General features: G+C 42.9%; 1 long non-coding RNA gene across 1 annotated transcript; it reads left to right on the top strand.

The window, feature by feature from the left end:
• Positions 1-5,299: 5,299 nt before the first annotated feature.
• LOC149918834 (uncharacterized) lies at positions 5,300-13,798 on the top strand. The gene is made up of 3 exons (XR_016464615.1): positions 5,300-5,462; positions 5,738-5,890; positions 13,102-13,798. It is a non-coding gene; the product is annotated as an uncharacterized LOC149918834 (long non-coding RNA).
• Positions 13,799-17,350: the final 3,552 nt, after the last annotated feature.

Raw genomic sequence — 17,350 nt, 5'->3', positions numbered from 1 at the left:
CAGGAAGCTTGCAGGAAGCTCAGAGCCCAGGGCAGTGAGCCAGCAGGTCTCGGTCTGCTGCTGACTTTCTCCATGCTGATGGGCTTGTCCTGTGGCTTCTCTAACTCTGTGCTCCCAGCCAGCAAAATCCGAGATAAATCCGAGCTGCTGAGGGTCACGGTTCATTAATCTGTCCGCACACTGCAGCAGCAAGTGGCATCATCTCGTCCATACACCGATACATTCCTGCAGCTTTGAATGTGTCCTTTGCCAGAAGCATAACCCGATCACGTTTCTTCCTGCTTTGCTATCTCTCATGTTGTTTTCTGGAGTTCGTTCATCTTGGCATTGGCAGAAAATGGGATTCACATATTTTTGCTGCAATCGGAAAACAAAAGCAGAAGGAGCTGGGAGAGACGACAGCAGAGAGCGCTGAGGAAACTTCACTGGCTGCAAACAGTGTTAGCAGTCAGTGCCAGAACCGAGGGAGGAGTAATAAGGTCATATATTCTGTGATGACAAGTGGGAGAGCTTCCACTTGAACTACCAGGACTCAGCTCAAGCAAGTCCTGCCACCAGTCCAGCCTCAGTAATGACTGAGCTACCACAAAGGTGGCTTTTCAGGAAAGGCCAGTTTCCAAAGCATAGGGAAAAATGAACTGAGAAGGGAAACCAAGTATTCAGCTATTACTGGACTCCATGATAGCAGCCAGCTGCTCTCCTAGGCCTGCACCAGCTTCAGTTGTGTGATGGGGCTGGACCACAGCCCCACATTTCACTCTGTTTTGGCTCAGCCTCAGGCAATTCTTTATCAGACTTTCCAGATATTTAAGTGCTAGGCATTAAAATGAAAGCTTAGTCCTAGTTTACTCTTGCATTAGGTGGTATTATTGAAGCCATTTGTCACTTAAAATCTGTATTAGCTCTTGCCAGTCCACGGTGAAGATATTTATTTTGTACTCATACAGGTGATTGATTGTGTCCAGTCAATACTGTCCTATGCTGATGTCTCGTTCAATCTTATGAGCTTTTATGTGTATTTTTTTTTTCTAAATCTCACTGTAGAGTTGAAACCACTTAAATATTTTATTGCAGAAAATGTAGGCTCAGCATGTAAATTTAGCAGTCGAAGTATATTTATATCCATGCAAATACACATACTTTTACAGACACTGGGGTTTTATTTTATCTAAACTGATTTAATACTAAGTGGTTGGATTGTAGTGGAATTGTTAACGGTATATGTGAACACCATTTTATATCAGGACTTAAACAAGACTCCAGTAAAGCAGTATTGTGGTTTCTTTTAGTTGGAAAGATCAGAGACTGTAATAAAAGGAGCCCAGAGATATGGATGACTCTAACAGAAAAGCAATCCACAGGAACTTCTTGAGTGAATTCATTGTTATACGTTGACATCAAATGGAGGAATGGTCTCAGAAAGCCTCTTTTCATCATCTGTATAGTGCTCTTAGACAAAGCCCCCTGGAAGTGATGTAAATTAGGTTAACCAGAAACTTTGTCTTTCTGATGGATTTAAGAATTTAGGTCACTGTCAACAGCCACTGCTGGGAAGATGGTGAAGGTTCGAGATATTTGTAAAGCACCACACTTCATCTAGAGCCTTCCCCGCTCATGTCTGCTTGTGTAATTGGTTTTATGGGGACCCATCATCTGTTTCAGTATAAAATCAGCTGGGTTAGTTTAAAGCAGAGCTGACTAGCTGGCAGGGGAGAGTGCTTCAAACCTACCCTGGCTATTGCTGCAGCAGGCTGGCCCACCGCCAGCACAGAGTCTACAAGGACTTGGAGTAAATTTAGCCTCAGCTTATTCTCTGCCCTTCATCTTGTATGCTGGCCTGTGCCAGCTGTGACTTGAGCCTTCCTGGCCCCTTGGTGCCATCCCCCAACCTGTCCTCTTGTTGAGATTCACACTGCTGGTAAGTGCATTGCTTATATTCTGCCCCAAAAATCTGACCGCTCTGTGATGCCAGGCAAACCATTTAATTCCACATACTTAGTTCGCATCTCTGCAAAATAAAGGGTAACTCCACAAGCCCCCAGGTCACTGTGAGGTGTCTGTGCACTGCTCTGGTTCCTCACAGAAAGCTCGGTTGAAAATTGCAGCAATTGTTGTAAAATACGTTCACTTAGGGTAGAGCTGGGAAAGACTGAAAATATTTAATATCATACATAACATGTATTTGTAATTTTATTGAGACAGGACAGTGAGGGACCATGTGTTTATTACTCCAAGAAGGGACACAGCCCTGCTGTTACTACACAAAATCTTGGCCCTTAGAGTATTTAGGGAATAGTGCTCCAGATTTCAGTTTCCTCTACCAAACACACCCTTTTGTAATCCTGGAAGCTTCCTCCTTGTCCATTCCAACTTTGACTTCAAATTTTTGTCAACTAAAAATGTCAGGCAGCTTTACAGGATTTCCAGTTACAAAGGGAAGTTTTAGCACATCTCATAGGCAAGGGAATATGATGTCCTTTATGACCTGATAAAACTAAACCTGAGGGAGCTATTCCTAGGAGTGCCAAACAGGGTCAAGGATGAGATCATATCTGAGAACGCAGCAATGGTATCAAATACCTTTTGTACAGCAGTGACATAAAAGTCTTTAGAAAGCTGGCCTGAATTCAGGGACCCTGATTGGCTTCCAGTGATGTCAACCATGTGCCCATAATGCCTAGTAAATGCCTCCTTCTTCCTTTTTTAGGAATAATTGCCCCTCAATAACAGCAGCAAGTGTCTTGATGTCACTTAGGGTGCACTCTGAGCTAACTGCAATATGCTTCAAATAGTCACAGTCAGTGTGAATGATATAGGCGTGTTGATGACAGTGGACAAGGAGAAAGCTGAGATACTCAACTTTTTTTTTGCCTCAATCTTGACTGGCAGCTGCTCTTCACACACCCCACACCCCTAGAGCAGATGGTTCGGAAGGAGAGAACTGGGGGAACAGTACTCCTCCTACTGTCAGCAAATATGGGATTTTTGCAAATCTAGTCTATTAGTCCCAGTAAGATGCATCCAGGAGTCCCAAGGGAATTGGCTGATGTAGTTGTCAAGCCACTCTCAATGATGTTTGAAAAGTCATGGCAGTCAGATGAAGTCTCTGATGACTAGATAAAAAGGTAATGTCACACCCATTTTAAAGGATAGAAAGGATGTTCCAGGCAACAACCAACCTGTCAGCCTCACCTCCGTGCCAGGGAAGATCATGGAGCAGATCTTCTTGGATGCTATGCTAAGGCACATGACAGACAGGGAGGTGAATGAGACAACCAACACAGCTTCACCAAGATTAGGTCCTGCCTGACCAACTGAGTGGCTTTCTGTGATGGCATAAACGTGTCAGTGGACAAGGGAAGAGCCACTGAAGTCATCTATCTGGACTTCAGAACGATCTTTGACATGGTCCCCTGTAACATCCTTCTCTCCAAACTGGAAAGATGTGGATTTGATGGGTGCACTGTTTGATGGACAAGGAACTGATTGTGAAATCATGCCCAGAAAGTGGTGGTCAGCTGGTCAATTCAGTGTCTGGATGGAGATCAGTGGTGAGTGGTGTCCCTCTGGGTCAGCGCTGGGACCAGTGCTCTGTAACATCTTCATCAGTGACACTGACAGTGAGATAAAGTGCATCCTCAGCAAGTTTGTAGACAACACCAAGCTGTGTGGTGTGGTCGACACACCTAAGGGGCAGACTGCCATTCAGAGGCACATAGGCAGGCTGAGCAGTAGGTCCAGGGGAGATATAGATTGGATATAAGAACGTTTTTACTGTAAGAGTGATGAGGCACTGGCACAGGTTGCCCAGAGAGAAGGTGGATGCCCTGTCCCTAGAGACATTGAGAGTCAGGCTGGACAAGCTATAAGGACCTGTTTGAGCTGTCGGTGCCCTTGTTCTTTGCAGGGAGGTGGTACAAGGGTCCCTTCCAACTCAAATAATTTCATGATTCTCTAACCTACTGTACTGCTTCAGCAGGGAAGTTGGACTAGATGATCCCCAGTGGTCTTCTGCAAGGCTTAAAGTTCTGTGATGCTGTGAGAGCTCACACTTTTGCTGCTGGAGGAAATTCTGGTTGGAAGGGTTGGCTTCCAGACATGGAAATAGAATTTGGAAAATCTAAAGACTTTTGCTTAAGCCTACCACTGATGTTTTGTATGACTTTAGGACAGACAAATTGTCCCTGTGCTTCACCAGGTTGTCTTCTTGATGTAAACATATCCTGAGATATACATTTAGATTCCTGTCTGTGAAGAGGAAAGGAGCCCATTTTTCTGCATTACATCCACTTTCTTGTAAGCCCTCATAAGGCAATGGGAAATTATGTTAATGGCAGGTAGGAAACCTATTTCATTCCTGGACATAAGGTAATTAGGTGTTACAGTGATGATGAATACCAAACAAGTTTAATATGGCAAGCTCCACCAAAGGTATTAGTAGACAGGTAAGTGTATAAGAAGCAGTACTGTGCCTGACTTGCATAATCAGCAGCGTGGAGGACTGAGATTTTGTAGATGTGTCCCAAACATTCATAAATAACATACAAAGATTCTGTGTTGACTTGTATAGTGAGGTATCCTTGTATTACAGCTTCTGGTAGAAGTTCATTCTTTTAATAAAATGGCTATATGAAATAGATTTCAATTGAATCAAATTTGATTCACTACCTGAGAAAAGAATGACGTGTTCAAGATGAATTTAGGAAGAGAGGGTTAAATGGTTCTCAGAAAAACTAAGGGATGTCCAGCAGCCTATACAAAAAGTTATCCAGAGACCAGGAGCCATCTATTTTCAGAATGTGTCCTGCATATGGCAAAATCACACTTTTGCATGTGTTTAAAATATATATATATATATAAACTTGTATAACCTTCACAGAAAGCAAGGAAGAACATATTTTAAGAGCAGAATAGAGATATCAATATTTATGGCAAATAGGAGGGAAAAACTTACAGACTGATTATAAGCTTATATTTTACTTAAATATTTTATTACTTAAATAAACATGTATTACTAATACATGCTTGTGGTCCTCTTGCTCAACAGGCATTTTTTTTTACAGGCAATTCATGTGTTATGGGTATAAAATTGTCATAACTTACACCATCTTGCACCCTAATCTAGGGCTGTTGATTTAAGGAGTCATCTAGTTAGGGGGACACTTGCCTCATGCAGACACACCTGAAGCTGGTTGTAACCAGCAAGCCTTTAACTTGCACCCAGGTGTCCATCCCATCATGCAGATAAATTGAATCTGAAATACTCACCTGCTGCTGGCTACTGGTTTCAGCAGCTCCTAAGGCAGTGAACTTTGCCTGGTGGGGACAGTACAGAGGACATCACTTACCAAAGATCTTTTCCAGAGGGTTCTGTGAGAGTTGTGTTGCTCCCACTGATCCCCTCCTCTTCCCTGAGCTGTAGTTGGAAGTGGTGCCTGGCTGGGTGCTGCGTCCCACAGCTGGTAATCTCTCATGCTGACCCTGGGCTCCCATTTATTAAGCTGGGATCTGTAAAGCTGCAATCTAACAATTCTACTGCTTGTTCTTATTTAGTGAGGGGTGAGAATTAACAGATGGTGTCATTATCAAAATCTGTTTGAGTGTTGAAACAACATAAATCCCACAAATACAGAAAAACAAATACAAACTGCAGTAATTTTTCCAATATCTGTTGAATAATAATTACGCTTTGCATTTATATGGCTTTTTCTTTCTTTTTTTTTTTTTTCCCCCACAGCTTTTGAAATGCTTTCTGATCCTAACTCCAACTCAACCCAGCTCTGTGAGAGAGCCAAGCATGATATTACCTGCTTTACTGAAGCTCGAGGTGTGGCCCAGTGCATAAAGGCTTGTATTGGGGATCTGCTGCTGCTTCACCTCAACAGGCCTGGTAGGTGACTTCATTTTTTATCCTCTGGTTGCCTGGTTCCTAAAACAGGAATGCTGATGTTTCGCCTCCCTTGTGAAGTGCTTTGTTTTCAACAAATAATTGTTACGTTGCAAGGTGTGGATACTGTTATTGTCATCGTTGTTGCTCTCCAGGAGCAAACATTGAGGATCTGGGTGCTAAACATGAAATACTACACTTTGGTTTTCAGGGGGCTGGGAGCATCATGCTTCCAGGTTTCTATGAGCTTGATGTTTTTCAGCTGTCCCAGTGTGGGCACTGTAAAGGAAAGGCAGGTTCATGCTTTGGTTAGCCTGAAGAGTGGAATTCTGCAATAAGAGGTTTGAAGATATGCATTTTCATAATAAAGGTGGGGAGGGAGATTAAAAAAAAAAAAAAAAGAGTGGTTTGGGAGAGGAGGCTCTTGGATTAATTGTGGACAATTCTATCGAGTAAAGTAGAGTTCATCTACTTTATACCTAATTTTCTAATTTATATCTATATTTTCTTTATGTTAATGCAGCTGATGTAGTATGGGAAGGGACCTTTTGCTTCATTTCCTTGGTTTGTATTAGTGAAGTGCCCGGGGATTTGTTCTCTATTCCTTTGGACAGGCACTGTGGTGCAGCTTGTATCCATGTGGTTTGAAATCTTTCCCCTTGAAACAAGGCAGCAATGTGTGAGCAGCTTCCTGGGATGGGCCCTAGGCTGTGGCAGCACCAGAGCCTTGTGTGAGTGCTGGGATGCAGCTCATTCACCCAGGCCAAAATTGTGCCACAGAGTGAGAAGGGCTGGAGCCTTCTGTAAGCATAATTACAGGCTTCTTCCCAGACTGTAGCAGCCGCATTAATCCTATAACCCATCTGAAATCCTTTGGAAAGGCTGAATCATCTTAACGTTTCCAGTGGTGTCAGGAGCGCTTGTATTACGAGCATACATCTTTTTCAGAGTCAAATGATTCTACATGTAAGATAGGTGTCCTGTAAATCATGATGCCTTCTCCCAAGAGAGGGTTCTGGTGGCCTGATGGTGGGGAAGGAATGATGCTGCACCACCCCGATTGCACCGCAAGGCATTGCGTGAGGCTGGGAAGCATCAGACTTTTGGCCACATCGTCAAGGGCTGCTCGTCTCCCTTTCAGAGTCAGACTGCTGTGGTGATGCTTATTTATTTATCCCTTTGGTACTGACCAGATGAGAAGAGGAAGGGAGACTCCTTGAGGCTTCTCTAGCTCTGACACCATCTGAGCCTTCAGAAATGTGGGTTTCAGCTGCGCTTGATGCAAGTTACTGAAAACTGGCAAACCAGCCCGTAAGCCAGCACAACACAACCACAAGTTTGGCAACAAATTCCTGCTGCCAGATGCCTTTGCTGTTCCTTTAGCTTTCTATGGATTCAAGGCACTTCACTCTTTTTAGTTGTTGGAAATGCTTTCAAAGTAGAACACAGTGTTTTGGGTTGTCTAGCCAAAGTTTAGCTGTCCTTTTGCATCTTTGCCAAACTTCCTGTTTTCAACAAAAACAATTTATTATCTCGCTGGTTCTTTAGACCTGAAAGGATTTGCAAGCACAAATAAACTTCTGTTTTTTTTTTTTTCTTTTTTTCATGGCCTTTCAGAGAATAAACTCACTTGCTTCCTCTCAATTATGTGGTGTATACTAGCAAGGAGAAGTATTTAACCTTTGGACTGCTAGTAAGAATCAGAAAACATTTTAATTATGCAAAACTTCTGCACTCTGAACTTTAAAGAGCAGAAATGTTTTCTCATTTGCTAGAAATAATTTTTTTCAGGTGGTTGGGCAATAGCATCAATCTGCTGCATGCATGTTAAGGGAGTTGGGAGCGAGCTAAAATTTGAAATCTTTTAAGAGACGTTTTTAAAGACTTCATTAATTGACCAAGAGTGAGTGATATATTCTGCTCAGGAACATTTTGTTCCTAGAGATTTACTACTGACAATCCCTGGCAACACCATCACAAAATGGAAAATCTTTGACAAGTATGAAGATGCCTTCCCTCTTAACAACACCAAATCGGATCTGTAAGTAAGAAATGAGGCAGTGGAGATATGTGTTGGCTCTGTGCAGGGAAAGCAAGGCACTGCTGCAAACCAAAGTGCTGCTGCAAAGGGATTGGCTGATCGTAGAAGCATCTTCTCTCTTAAAAATGAAGAGGTGGGGGGGAAAATCCTTGTCGTTCATGTTCAATGCCATTGGAGTGTAAGGAGGGAGCTGAACAAAAGCATGCTTGTAAAATTGACTTCGGCAAGAGTACGTTTTCAGGGTAGGAGGTAGGAACTTGGCATTAAACAGATCTTTCTGTGTCTGCTTTCAGAAATTATCACACGTTACCTGCAACTGTTCGGAAGATGTTGAAGTCTTTTTTTTTTTTTGTACTGTACTTCAAAGGAGTTGCAAATTCTTTGAAGGTGACTTAACATCTCTTAAATGATTCTGAAAGGGGGGAGGGGGAAATCTATAGCCTTCCAAAAAGAAGTTTAAAGGATATGTTTAATGTTATTGTTGGAAGTGCACTATAAATCCGCCACGTTTATGGGTATCGATGTTTTTGAGGTGGCATTTATCCTAGCGAAGAGAGAAGGAACAACTTATGGAGGGATGGATCTTTTTAGGAGCCATAGGGAAAATAAATGAATAAAAGCATTTGTGCAGAACCCCCCAGCCACACAGAAATGCTCCAACAGTTGTAACTTCCCTACAGGCTGTGTGTTGGCAGGACACCACTGTTTTTGTAAGGAAAACTGTGCTTTTAGCCATTTTTTTTTTTAATATATATTTTTGTGGTGGGAGTATGGTGTCTCTGCTTTCAGCTAAGTAATAGGAAGATCTGAAAAAGGCTGTTTCTCTTGTGGAAGAGGCCAAATGTGAATCATGACAGTAGAAATACCGCTGCTTTGAGCCAGAGCCTGCTATCAGTAGTGCTTCTATTATCAGCCTATTGATGAGCAATGGCTCATTGGGATGAAATGGAATTCCAGCACGTGGCAGGCAGAGCTGTGCACGTGTGATTTAGCAGCTGGGAGGACACTGCTGTCAAGTCAGCTTTATGTTCTTGCTCTTTGGAAAGCACAAGCTATGAGCTATATGAAGATCTCTGTGTTTATCCTTCCAAAGTGAAAGTGTTTAAGGGGATTTAGGAAATAATTTTGATACCACAGGCTTCAAAGAAATCAACTGTATTTAGTATCCTTGGCTCTCAGCTTAATTTGCCAAATCATGCTGCTTCTGAAATTTATTGCAAAATTATTGTTCTCTGGGGAAATAATTACCATTCCTCTTCCTAGGATGGGGTGTGTGCGTGCATATGTTTGTTGGAAGGAGAATTGAACCAGACGGGTGTAAAGGAAGCCTTCCTTTCTGTAATAGTGAGTCAGTATCAAAATAAGAGAGGGATGCTTATCTTTTGATTCTTGAATAACAGGATCGTTTCTTACCGACAGGAAATGCCCCTCTGGTGCAGCTTTCCTGGTAGTGAGACTAGTCTGACCTGCAATGGTTTGTGGATGAAATCATCTTGCATAGGTAGCAATGGGATTTTGGCTTTGGGGGCTTTCAGCTGGGGCTGTTCATTGGGCGAGAAAGAAGTGTTTAACATCCGTCAGGGCTGAGCCTGAAGCAAAAGCCTTGATTCTGGGTGTCCTAATGTAAACCATTCCCCGAAAGAAGGCATTTAATTAATGTGCTGCAAGGGCTTTGTCAGAGGGAAGTAAGTGACAGACTAAGTGTCCAGCCTGGGGCTGCATGCGTTTTCCAAGGAAGGACCTGTGTGGGATGCTGGAACAGATGTGTGTCCAAATGGCCCCAAGCCTCAGTGTGGAGTCTGGAGACCAAAGCATTCCTTAGGGTTTTTAGGAACACGGATGCCTTCTTTCAGCGCAGTGGAGATGAGTGCTTTCTAGGGAGCTTAGCATAGAGCCCAGAACCTCTGAAACTGGAGTAGAGTGTGGCAGTGACAGCCTTTGGTGGCAATGGACAGAGACCTTGCAGCCTGTTTGTTTCCATAGGCAGAGCTCTGTGATATACTGTAACAAGAATTGTTTGCGTCATTTGAGCTACTTTGTAATGCCCAAACCATATTTCTCTCATCTGGAACCACCCAACAAAGCCTGGTGTTGACTGAGAAGCAGCACTGGCTGCCTGGAACAAGCTGAGAATTCCAGCTCACAAGCAGAAAACTGAACTGAGGGGTGCTCACATGTCCTGTGGGTATGTTCAGCACTGCAATGAGAGCCAGCCGGGCTTCTGTGTCCAACATCTGCACATGTAGTGGAAGAGGAGAGGAAAGGATGGCATGGAGCAGCGCAAGGACCTGTCAGCTGCAGCCACTGCTGGGTTTGACAGGAGCTGGAGCTCCTGATGCTCATGACAAATGGATGAGCTGTGCTGGCTGTGCTGCCTTCTGGGATGCACAGTGCCCTCAAACAGGTGCTGTCTGCTCCGGGAGGATGTAAGGACCAGGATGGCATCTCCAGCAGTGTGGAGGCTGGGCCAGATCTTGGCTCTGAACAGAAGCTTTGCACACCTGACAGCTCACTTTGCTTTTTGAATGCTTGTCCGGTGTTTGCAGCGAATGGGAATGCCTGTAAAATTTCCTACATCTGTTTCCTTCCTTAAACTCTGCAGGCAGCTTGTAGGGCTTTGCTTATAGCCCATTCAAGGCAGGGAGGGGAGAATATTTATTTATGTTTATTCAGTGTTCCTGGAACCTAGCCTGGACTCAAAGCACCTGACAAATGTTTAGAATAAGCCATTAACTAACGGTAGATGCAATGGTTTTGTGTTTCAGTTCATCTCTTTCTCTGGAATTGGTTTTTAATTAAAAACCTTTCCCCACAGAACAGCATAGCACCTTGCCATGCTGGCACGAGCCTGCACCTCCCCTAAACGTCTCCATTCCATTGCTGGGATTAACCCTGCAGACAGCAGTATCCCAAACTGGAATGAAAAACAGCGTATGCTGTGTGATCTGAGCTCTGAGGAATTAGGGCTGGATGTGCATTTTGTAAGCAGGGAACCTTCAGGAACCCCTGTTTACAGATGCATGCTTCTTCACTGAAGTTTAACCATTTTGGTGATGTGCTTTTTGCACCAGGTTAGCTGCTTCAGGCTGCGAGATCTCAACCAAGGCAATCCCACAAAATCAGGCTGTGGGGGAGGTGGAACAGTGTTTTGCAATAGTAAAATAAAAATAATAATGAAATATATGTTAAAAAAAAAAAAAAAACACCAAAAACAAACAAAAACCCCCCCCAACATTCTGGTGATCTTTTCTTTATGACTGCATGGCACTCCCATGCTTTGCAGCAGAGGCATGAAAGCTGGCAGAGAATTGGCCTTTTGTTTCAAGGCTATGCCTTTTGCAGTTTCTGTCAGAATCCACCCACATTTGCAAAGCTGTCAGGCTTTTAACGAACTTAGTTCATGCATATTCAGCAGGAAGGAGTTGGGTTTTAGCAGCGGGTGAGGCTGTCTGCCTAAAGAGCCTCTGCCTCTTCCCTGGAGAAAGAGCTGTGGAGTGGAAGGGGTGGAAACTGGGCTTCGTGCTGCCCGTTTCCTCAGGGCTTGTAGAGGTGTAATCTCACACCAGGAAGCCTGCGCTTTTCTGTAGCCTTCAAAGTTGCTGGATGCAAAAATAAAATGCCCCAACATCAGGTTTGGATGCTGGAGAACAGCTGGGTGCTTTCCCTCCAAACCCAAGTTTTCTGAGCTCAAGAGACGGTGGGAGAGAAGGAGCAGAGAGGCAGCGAGCCCTGGAGAGGGCTTGGTGAGGAGCCTGGGCTCTGGGCATAAAGCCTGGGAATGAAGGATTGAGGTTGGGAGATGAGACAGGAGCTTAATGGTTGTAGTGATTGTAGCTTAAGGGATGCTGGTCTGGAAGGGTGAGGGTTTGGGAGGAGAAGAGGGACAAGACTTGGGTTGAAGCAGTTGGAACTGGAGAGAGTCTGTCTTCTGAGCACTTTCTTCTGCTGTTCTTGCTATAAATTTAATCTGTGCTAATTCCAGGTTAAACCTGTTTATTTAAAAGAAAAACAAATAATAACACCAAGTGCCAGAAAAAAGATTGCCTTAAAAGCTCAAATGTCACTGCCTTATATCATGTCCTTCTTCCCATGTCAACACATACACTACATGAGCTGGGATTTAAGATATTTGGCTGGGGTCTCAGCTGAGAACTGTTATAACACCCTCAAAAGCTCTGCACTGATTTTAACAGACAGAGCAGATCCTATAGACATCTAACACCTCTGTTAGCCCTAACTCCAAGGGGGCTAAAGATGTGCTCTGCTATTCCCAGACCTGCAGGGAGACTGGGCATGCTTATTAGCAGCCAGGAAGAGAATCCTTCCCTTCCTCTGTAAGTTATCTTCATTTTATTCAGTTCTAAAATACATCACTTGAAAGTCTAAAATATTTGACAGTTTGTAAATGTATTCAAACCACTGCAACATTTAGCAATGGTCAAATATTTAGCAATATATTGCATACTGTCACATACATTTAATATATGAGCACAAATGTCACAGGATAGAATAGTTATATGGAAAATATTATAATAAATGTAAAAATTGTCAACATCTACTAAGGCAAATGACCCTAATTTATTTGGACCACTGACATGCATATATATCTTTGCTCTTACTCTTTATTCTATAATTTTAATAAATAACTTGTTTGGTGGGTTTTTTTTTTTTTTTTTTCCTGTTTGTTCCCATCATGTGCAATACCATGGGATAAGGCAGAACTTAAAATGCAAAAGGTGTGAAGTGGAAGTTATTCAGTGCCTTTCATTTTTCAAGCATAGTGAAGTTTGAGTGAGTTCCGATGTTCTTGTCTTTAAATGTCCTGGGATGTCTTGGTGCTATGAAGAGTTGTTTTCCATTTTGCTGTTTTCTTTGGTTCCTCCTTGGTTAGTTGGTTTTAGTATGAACTTTGAAGACAATTTTCTACCTGAGACTTTTTTTTTCTTTTCTTTTTTTTTTTTTTTTTTTTTTTACAAAATCCTGGAAGAGATCCGTAAGGTCAAAGCAAGTTGCATGGCGTAGTATTTGGTTGTTTGTTCTTCATATTGTAACCATAATTTTGCAGCCAGTAGGGTTATGCTATATAACAGGTCCATATGAGTTACCTGGTCTAACGAAAGAGAGAATCATTTCTTTTGATTTTTTTTTTTCTTTTTCTCATTGATTTCTCTAGCCCACATTTGACCCCAGCATGGTGTGGTTTTGTCAATCCAGCAAACATCCAAATCTTCCTGCAGCAGCTGTGAGGTTTACATGGACATCAGTGGACAAGTTCTTTGCAGGTGCTGGGTCTTAAAATGCGAGGGCTGCTCTGAAAATGATGCCTCCCAATTCACTGTGTTGGCCAGCAATGTCAGAGGCAGATGAGGGTGGTGTGACAGTAAAGGCTGAACCTTCCCACCCATATTCTGTTTCACTTGATGCTGTGTGACAGATGGCAGCAGAGGGGCAATCTGACACAGTGGAGTCTGACACAGAAGCTTGTGTGAAGAAAAAAAGGTGTGGAACTGAACTATTCTGTGTGGAAACAATGGCACCCATTGACATTCATCATTGCTTGCTGGATGTTTATGGACACCAAACAGTGAATGTGAGCAAGGTGAGGCAAAGGGTGGTATGTTTCAGCATTGGTGACAGTGGGTCACTCCTCTGAGTTTTTTATGAGTGCAGCATGCAGGCTCTTGTTCATCACTGTTGAAAATGCACAGCTCATGATGGGGACTGTGTTGAAAAGCAATGTTTTGTAACTGAGAACTTGCTCTATCAAACAGCATTACTGTGCTTTTTATGTCGATTACAGTTTCCTTGGAAATAAATAGGAGGCATTTCTTTCAGATCAACCTATGTGCAAGATACCCATTAATCTTTCTGAGTGGGAGTAACACTCATGGCTTTAGCAGTGATGCAACAGTTCTATTTTGTTCTGGCGACTTCTGCTTTCTGATAATTCCTCAGCCCACCACATTTTCTTAGTAATGCGCTCTGAGATTTCTGCACTAAATATTAATATCAGCATTATTACAGTGTCAGCATTTCTCCTATGTTAGCAGATATATTGTTTTCATTATATAAATCTAGTCCTCATACTCTCTGCTTTCCAGTTTAATTAATCCACTGTCGCAGCACCATTGCCAAGAAACCTGTAGCTATTTATAGAAGGGCATAGTATTTTAATACACAAAAGATAAATATGACTTGGAATGTTACAAACCGAGCTGCGAGCAGGATTAAAAAATGAAAAATTAATTTGACTCAATATTAGAAGTTATAGGCTGCCGTTAATGCCTTTTATCCTATGAAAAATGCTATCTGTCTCATGGTAGATAGCAGATTTGCCTTCATTTGGAGCTTGTCCCAACTTTCGGTGCTTTGTTGCAATGTGTGCACAGAGGGCTGTGTCCCAGTGGCCAGCACACTCTTGGCCATTGCCTTGTTGGTTGTTTCTGGATGACACCAGCAATGTGCTGCTCCTCTTACACATGCTCTTATCAAATGTATTGCAGGAAAGAGGGGGTTAAGCAGAGCGAGGAGACTTTCACCCACTCTTCTGTGCAACAGGAGCGTGGGCTGCAGGGTTCAGACTTCTCTGTAAAAGCTCTTTCTTAAGGGAGTTCATTACTGCCTGCCTAGCTGGATGGGCAAGTTCTCACCAGTGAGCAGCCAGCATTTTCCTCACCGTACAGCGACAGGGGAAGTAATTCCACAGCTCCAAGAACTCTCAGGAGGTGCCCACAGATCCCTGATTCCGGGTCTTCTGAGCCACATCTGTTTGCATCAGCTCCATGCTGTATAAACGTCTCAATATTGCAAGAGTGGCTTTGAGAAAAACAGGGAGGTTAACCTCAAAGCATCAGGCAGAAACAGTCTACATGTTACGAGTCTGGAAACTTGAGCCTGTGCCAGAACAGTAACATTCTGTGGTGGTGGATGCTCTAGGAAAGTGTTTTAGTAGATCCATGCTCAGAGCTGGTATTTCTGCTGGGGACAAAGGCTGATGGCAGAAGTAATGCAGGCAGGGATGCTCCAACAGGCAGCATTGTCTGCTTGGGGTAAAGAAGTGAGGAGGGAGAAAGCAATGGGCAGGAAGGAGGGGGTAAGCAGCCAGACGTTCTGGGGAGGCAGAAGTGAAGTGGGAGAAAACCTGTCCTACCTGTAAAGCAGCAGTCTGGGCTGATTTGAGGGCAACAGCTGAGTTGTCTGACCCAGCAACAGACTTTTCTCTGTGTATTTCACTATCCCTTTTAGAAATCATTTGTGCACCTGGTTCCTGTGGTATTGCTCCTTTGCTTTGAAGGATGACACAGGGGTTTCCTCTGGTTCTTCACCTGCCCCAGTTCTTGCATAGTGAGCAGTGATGAAGAGTTAATCTTTATTATACCCTTCCTCTGTGCTTCTTCTGGCTCTGCAGAGCTCTGCCTGTAGTGCTCCTTGGATCTCTACCCTAAAACCAAAGGTCCTTACCCATATGGTTTGTCTCAAATGGCACACATTCCTCTTGACCCTCTTCCCCTGTAGCTTGTGTGTATGATTTTTTGAAATAGGATCATAGAATTACTCAGGTTGGAAGGGACCTCAAGGATCATCAAGTCCAACTGCAGCCTAATCATAGTGCCCTAACTCTAACAACCCTCTGCTAAATCATATCTCCAAGCACCACATCCAGACGGCTCTTAAACACATCCAGGGACGGTGACTCAACAGAGAAATAGAGAATTACATCCTACACTAGGTAGAATATGGGAAATGACCAGGTCTTCCCTTCAGCTGTAGTTCCTTCCCTAAAAATGCCTAACTCTCCTCTTCCCTTCTAACCCCCCCGAGCTCTCCTCTCTAAAACTGTCCACTTAGACCCCCAGCCCTCTTTCCTGCGTAGTTATACCAAACTTAAAGCCTATCCCTGGCTATTTATGGCTCGAGTTATTTTTCCCAGTGCGTTTGTTGACACTGAATTTCATTTGTTGTTTCATCATTGAGCAGCTCATTGCAGAGTCCTTCCACAGCTATTTGCTGTTACCTTCTGATTGGCTGCTGATATGAAATTATTGAAGTGGTGAAACTGTTTATCCCCTTTCCTGGACCACTAATGAATATATCAAACTGCAGTGATTATTGGAGATGGCTTTCAAAACTTCCTTCCCTTGTGAGAAACAACCATGTATTGCTGTTTTGTTTCTACCTATGTAACTACATTAAAACTTCTTGTACACCAGCATTGCTTCTATAGGAGCTTTTGCTGAGGGACTTTGAGAAGTTTCAAACTAGATGGGGGAAGATTTTGACTATAAGGAAGAAGTGGGGCACTGGCACAGGTTGCCCAGAGGGATGGTGGGTGCCCTGTCCTTGGAGACTTTCAAGGTCAGGCTGAATGGGGCTCTGAGCACTGATGGAGCTGTAGGTGTCTCTGTTCAGTGCAGGGTAATTGGATCAGATGGCCTTCAAGGGTCCCTTCCAACTCAAATGGTACTATGATTCTATGAAGTTCTGGGGAATCCAAGTGTTCTGTGTTCCTTGTATCAATTTACCTACCCAGACTCCTTCAGAGCACTCCAACACATTTGGGAGCCATGACATTCCTTTTTAAAACTTAAGATGACCCTTAGCTTATCGTGTTTATCCTCATCCTGAATAATTCTCTTCTTATTATAGTTTCTACAGCTTTGGTCCAGAAATTTCTTTCTGCCCTGTATTTCCCGCAGTCCTTTTTTTCTAGGATTTGTGCTGCATTTGCCATCTGCAATGGCTTTGGCACCAAGTGGATGGATTACAGTACCAGTAAGTGGTTGTTGTTTGGTAGTCTGCTTTTTGAGTTCCTTTAGTGCTCTTCAGGGAAGAAGTGAGAAATGATATGGTCATTTGGCTGCTGTGTCTTTAAGAGTCAAGGAATCTGGACAGAACTCGGTGGCTTTGTGCAGATGATAATGTGTTGGACTTGATTTGTCCTATAATCTTCCTCTATGATGGCCAGAGGGGCTTTTAAAACAAGATGAATTTTTGCTCAATATACCAGTATATTACAAAAATCTTTCTGATACTGATTTAAAACAAATGTATTTACATATGCAAAATTAAAAAAAAAAAAACACAAAAAAACCCCACAATTATGAGCTTAATAACAAATACACACTAGTAATCCTATTGAAGAAAGTGCTTGTGGCATTCCCTCTCTTCATTTTTCAACGTTTAATATCCCAGCTGTTTTACTATTCCACATTTTTCTTGAAAGTACCAAAAGTGAGAAAGCCATGTTTCTCCATAAGAGGCCGAAATATTTTGATTTAACTCAAAGACATTCAGGAGCAAGCGAATGCTGTCAAGTGTCTTCAGCCAGTAGATTTCAATTTGTATTTAATACTTGCATAACTCCAGCATTAGCCAGGAGAATTTTTAAGCATTTTTTTTCTTTTAATTTGGCTTGAAAAAGT

Source organism: Phasianus colchicus, chromosome 2 (assembly GCF_987193195.1).
Source record: "Phasianus colchicus chromosome 2, bPhaCol1.hap1.1, whole genome shotgun sequence".
In the NCBI taxonomy this organism is placed as follows: Eukaryota; Metazoa; Chordata; class Aves; order Galliformes; family Phasianidae; genus Phasianus; species Phasianus colchicus.
This window is presented reverse-complemented; position numbering and strand designations above follow the sequence as displayed.